The sequence below is a fragment of the Podarcis filfolensis genome, assembly GCF_964270895.1.
Source record: "Podarcis filfolensis genome assembly, chromosome: 3".
Lineage (NCBI taxonomy): Eukaryota > Metazoa > Chordata > Lepidosauria > Squamata > Lacertidae > Podarcis > Podarcis filfolensis.
The window spans coordinates 35,162,715-35,168,778 of record NC_139606.1 but is presented as its reverse complement, the minus strand read 5'-3'; the positions used below and the strand labels follow the sequence as shown (position 1 = coordinate 35,168,778).

The 6,064-nt window shown below is 39.9% G+C and overlaps 1 long non-coding RNA gene across 4 annotated transcripts in view; it reads left to right on the top strand.

The window, feature by feature from the left end:
- Positions 1–1,977: 1,977 nt before the first annotated feature.
- Positions 1,978–6,064, top strand: part of LOC310759853 — a 42,600-nt gene continuing 38,513 nt past the window's right edge. For 3 of the 4 annotated variants that reach the window (XR_014546571.1, XR_014546572.1, XR_014546573.1), the window contains exons 1-2: positions 1,978–2,084; positions 3,477–3,576. This is a non-coding gene — a long non-coding RNA (uncharacterized lncRNA). Of the gene's footprint in view, positions 2,085–3,476; positions 3,577–5,953; positions 6,045–6,064 lie in introns of those variants that run through there. The other variant, XR_014546574.1, reaches the window with a different exon arrangement.

The window sequence follows — 6,064 nt, the reverse complement described above, 5'->3', positions numbered from 1 at the left end:
AGAGAGAGAAGAGTGTCAGAATAACTGCATTTAGGAAATGCCCAACTTGCTTTACAATACTTCTCAGTGCTGGATGCCTCTGGGCTTTCTCCTCCCATCCCTAGTATAGCCGTGGTTTGTAGACAGGTTTTCCAAAGGTGTCAAGGTCTGATATACCCATGTAATGCTTCCACCACCTGAACATCGTAGTATTTTTCAAGGAACAAATGAAATGGGAAGCCTGGCTTCACATAGGGATAAACGGGTACTAGTAAACTGATATCCAGTGTATTGCCATAGTTTCCATTAGTTTCATTTTATTTGTGCAACACTAAAAACAAACTAGAGATTGAACTATGAGACAGGCAGAGGCTATTCATATCTATCTATCCATCCATCCACCTATCTATCTATCTATCTATCTATCTATCTAAGCATATGGCACCAATCCTGGCCCAAATGCACTGGCTGACAATTCTAAGTGCTGGTTTCGACCAATTAATCCTTTAAACAGCACAGGACTGCAATACCTCAAGGACCACCTCTCCCCATATCAACTGACCTGGACCCTATGTTCATCATCTGATGCCCTTCTTCATGTGCTCCCTCCATTAGAGATTTGGAGGGTGGCAACTCAAGAATAGGCCTTTTCTTTGTTGAATGCTCTCTCCAGGGAGGCTCGCTGTTCGCCATCATTTTATATTTTTATGTGCCAGGCAAAAACTTTCCTCTATAACCAAACCTTTGGGCATCAAGTATCAGTGGCTTTTTAGAAGCGGGTGGAATGTTTTTAATGTATTTCTCTTTCCTCTTGTTTTTAATGTACCTGTGTGAGGTTTATTGTCTATTTGTTTGGTTATAAGTTGCTTTGGGTTGCTCTGGGCAAGATAATGCGACTGACAAATTTAAAATATTTTTAAATATATGTTGAAATACTAGGTGTGATTTTTAATTATTTGATAACTGACTTCTGTGAAAACAAGGATTAAGCTCAGTGATGTGGAAGTGTGGGCTCCTTTTCCATAGGAAATGGTGGCGCTTCCTCTAGCATGTCCATTGCCACCTCAAACAGATCAACACTGAGTATCAATTGTTAGCTGCCTTTTTAAAAAAAACAAACATGAGCCTCATTAGTCTACAAAGAGAAAGAACGCCCCCCCCAAATGCTTCAGCGCTTACAAGATTTACTGCAGTGTGAACTTTAATCAGTAGCAGCCTATTTCTTCAGATGCATAATAATACTTAGCATTTATTTTAGCTCATTTCAAGTGTTTGACACATTTCACATCTGTAATCCTAGCAATTCTTATAACAGTCCTTTTTCCTATAAGGTGGGTCAGTGCTATTATCCCCATATTGCAGGTGAGGGAGAGGTGAAGATTAATGATGGAACTGAATCTTGCAATTTTCCTGGCTCATAACTTGCATTGTAGGAGATATACTTATGACTCAAGTATAATTCTCCTGAAGTCCTCTAGCAATTCTAAATCAGTTTAGAGATGCTGTGCATTTTTATTATTTATTTAAATAATTTGTATACCACCCGTCATCCAGTAAACACCTGCAGAAGACTGGACTCCTTTACAGTGCTATGATTCTGCTATGATTCTGCTATAAATGGAGAAACACCTCTCAGTGAAAGTGCAGCTACCTGTTGTGAGTTGAAGCTGCTATGAGGCTCAGTCTGAGATCAACACATTTTTATGTTGTTCCCAGCCTGTGATCTTTGGATGAAGGGTGGTCATGACTGAGTGGGACTTTGAACCCTTCTCTCCCAGCCTGACACACTAACCAATACACCACAATGACTTCCAGGGTGTATTAACATTTTGGAACACAGTTTGATGAGGCAATGTGTAGTACTGCCCTTGATCTCCTCTCAGCTGTTGGGAGTTTAGCTGCAAGCCTTTGTACTGTAATGTAGGGTTATGCCCCTATCAGACCTGTGGGATTTTACATGCACAGGACTGATTGGTTACTCATTTTATTGCTCCTTCAGGTGCTCCACTTTCACCGGTGCTAGTTTTTACTCCAGGATGTTACACAGTGTTTAAAACAGTTGAATAGTGTAGCCCTGTTTAAAAGCAACATCTATAACAAGTGTAGTAAGTACATTTATATACTAGCTTATGCCCTCTCATGGCAGTAAAAGTCAATTCTGGATTGCTTTAGGAAGAACTATAAAAATGTAAATTACGAAGACAGACCTGATTTGGTCTTATTGCCTTGGCTGAGTTCTAACACTTAAACTTGGAATATATGGCTGCTGGAGGTAATTAATACTCAGTAATTTGCATATTCACAAGACACTGTACTATTTTTCTCTCAGCCAGGGTGAGATGAATGAGTCGAGGTTCCTGAGACCACTTAACTAGGATTCTGGATTTGAAGTATATGCCTTCATTTAAATGTGTACAATTCCTCATAGTATGTTATCTGAGCTCTATTATATTGCCCGTATTTTTCATAGCGGGAAAGAGGAAATAAGAAGGATTATTTTTATTTGATGCAACAGAAAATACTGTGGAAACCAAGCAAACAGGTAATTTTTAAAAATGTAAAAATTGAAATGGAGATTCACAGTCATACAATCAGGATGTTATATTCTCTCACCGGGAGCAGTCTAATATGGACAAATATAAACTGTTGGTTCTGTATAAGTGGAAGATTTTGCAAAACAATCAAACAAAGGCTGCAACTGTAAAATAATGCTTAAGCAACATACCTTTTCCCTTTTCATTTTGATGTCAGTGAGGCTAACACCTGAAATCCCAAGCTGCTTTGCGTTTAGATTTGGCCATGTGACTAAGCCCGCTGCACCATTGGGAGTGAAGCATCTCTCTGTTCCACTTGAAGCAGAAGGAAAACTTCCATTATGTAGTACAGTGGTACCTCAGGTTAAGAACTTAATTCGTTCTGGAGGTCTGTTCTTAACCTGAAACTGTTCTTAACCTGAAGCACCACTTTAGCTAATGGGGCTTCCTGCTGTCGCTGCTGCACGATTTCTGTTCTCATCCTGAAGCAAAGTTCTTAACCCAAGGTAATATTTCTGGGTTAGTGGAGTCTGTAACCTGAAGCGTATGTAACCTGAAGTGTATGTAACCCGAGGTACCACTGTAGTACTATTGAATATCACCATGCTCTTGAAGACTAAATATGGAATGCTGTTTTTAAAAAGTGTAAGAGAAATGATAAAAGTGCAACAAATGATCCCACTGGGATCTAAGATTTGTAGATGAATCCCACCTGTCGGTCAAGCAGGAGTTTATAAATTTGGGAAACTATCCTTTTCTAGTCCTGGGCAGGGGCAGAGGTGTTCAAATGTAGTTTGAGATCTCAGAGGTTGTACTTGGTTGTAGAGTTTGTGTGCAAATGAACAAATTGGTAAATCCCACAACCATGTGTAGAACATGCCTGACTGCTAGTGCTTCTTTTTCAATGGATTTGCCTCTAGGAAGAAGATTGTGAAGTCTGAATACCCATTCTTTATATTATAGATACTTATCCTCTTGTCAAAAGCTCAGAAGATTGAGGAAAGGGAAAGCCATAGATGGAAGGGGTGCCAGAAGAGGAGCTCAACATTTCCAGACCAAGAAGGTAAGTCTTAAGAATGGAATTTTAATTTTCCTGACTGCATTCCAGGACATGGGCAATAAAGGAAGGCCTTGTATTGTTAATGATTGTGGTGAAGACTCCATTCTTATCCAGGGAATGTCCGGACCTCTGATGATGTGGAGCATTTGCTTTAGTTGGAAGGTGTCAAAATAAAACTGTAAGTTAGGAAAGCTGAGGCTTTCTCTAGATCTAAGTCTATAGAGAGTAATTTGGGCTGATTTGTTGTGCTTGCCTTTGTTGGTGTAGAGTTCCATTGTGTGTTACTACTTCTTGAGGGTCTTGGTTGGAATGTCTATTGGCAGAACTTGGATTAAAAATAGAAAGCAAGGTAAGGTGGTCATTTTGAGGATGGCAATGTGACCAAGCCATGAAAAGACTATATGTTTCCACCTGCACCTGCAAAGGTCAGATTTTAGTTTGGAAGCAAGACTGGCGTGATTTCTTTTGTACAAATACTTTAAATCTTTAGTTAGCATCACCCCCACATATCTAAACCACCCACAACATGGCTGGAAGCCAGACAAGGTTTGCAGGTGGGGGTTTTGTGTTTGTTTGTTGTTGTTGTTGTTTTGCTTCTCTAAGAATATTGAAGGTCATTGTTGTGGAATTTGAATTATTTGTTTTGAGTCTTGCTGCTGCATGAAACTGCTGTAAAATGGATTGAAGAGCTGGCTAGGCTTGACTGGGATTTTCTGCCATTAATAAGACATCATTTGCAAACAGATTGCTGGTATGTGAGCTTTTTCCTGATGTTATGCCTTAAATGTTGCCACCATTTCCGATCTTGTTTGCAAGGGTTTTGATCACTAGTGCAAAGAGTTGTGGGGAACAACAGGCAACTTTGTTTAGTACCTTGCTGTAGTCAGATTGCCAAGGAGCTGAGTCTATTCATTAGATTGTTTCTGAGGTGTTTTGTTTTGTTTTTAAAAAATACATTTTGTCTACAAAGTGGAGGAATTTCCCCCTCCCCCCAAATCATTTTGTTTAACAAAAATTTAATAAAGCTCCATTCAACTCTGTCAAAGGCCTTGAATGTATCCAAGGAAATGAAGACTGTCTGGATTCTGCTCGGGGGGGAATTATGGGTGGTGTTCAAGGCTCAGCAGAAAGAGTATCATATGTGTTGCTTTGGTATAACTCCTGTTTGATTGGGGGATGTCAGTGTGCCTTTAAACACATTCAACCTCTTTACCATTACCACTGACAATATTTTTACATCCTAATTAATTAAGGAAATCAGTAAGATCCTACAAGAGTTTGGTCCTTATCAGGTTTACAGGAACACTGTCTTGGAGTGTCTCCAGGATTCAGTAATAGAATTGCCTTCAAGTATGTTGTTAAAAAGGTTAATGGAGCAAGTTAAACTTTTTGTAGAATGTGGCACTGAATCCACTGGGACCTGGGGATTTGCCATGTTTCAGCTTTTTGATAATGGTCAATATCTCGGATTCTTGTATGGGGCTATTGAGGAATGAGTGTTGGTCTGGTTTAAGCGTGCCTATCATAGATGGTGTTATGAAGTTTTCTATTGTTTGCAGGTCAAGATTACATATTTGTGATTCTAGCCATTTTCCTCGGAGGAGTCCATTTTCAGAACATTTGTTGATTTGATTTTCCTATTCTTACGCTATAAATATATTTTACTTCATGGGAAATTAGTAGAAAGCTTTCGAGTTGCGTGCATTTTTAAACCAGACCTTTCCTAAAAGGGAAATCAGACCAACCTACATGTTTCCACCCTTTCCCATCACATGAACCCTGTAGTTGTACTGTGGAGGCAGTCATGCCATTTCTCTTTGTTTGGTAGTGCAGAAGATATGGTACTTCTATTAATTGGAATGGGAGAGAGGGTAATATGCTAGGGCAGCGTTCCCCAGCCTGGTGTCCTCCAAATGTTTTCAATTACAGGCCTAGCCAGCACCATCATAGATGAGATTTGTAGTCTTAAGCATCTGGAGGGTACATAGTGGGAGAAGACACGGGGTTAATGGTTGTATCCAGCACTGGTGTTGCACTAACAGAAAACACTTCCACTCACACAAGGCTGGGCACCACCACCCACTACAGCCCTCTGTTGAATTACATTCAGTTCCAAAGGGTTCCCTAGGACTCAGGTGCACCTTTTATGAATGGCTGCAAAGTGTGTGTAAGTAGATTAGAAGAAACCTGGGGCCCCACCTTTCATGAGTAGAAGTGCTTACATTGACTAGGAAAGAGAAATCATCTAGAAAATAACCCCATTTTTCTAACCAAACAATGAATGGTAGGGTGAAGAAACTATTGTATAAAATACTGTTCTGTATCTTGGACTTTTCTTCAAAGCAATACCTCAGCAGTCCTGCATTTTCATTTCCTTTAGAAGGATGCCCTTTCGAAAGGATTCATTGACAGCAGGCATGCTACAATCAGATATTATTCCAAAACCATTGTCCTTCTGCTCCTGCTGCAAGTAGGTCACAGTGGTGAAGTA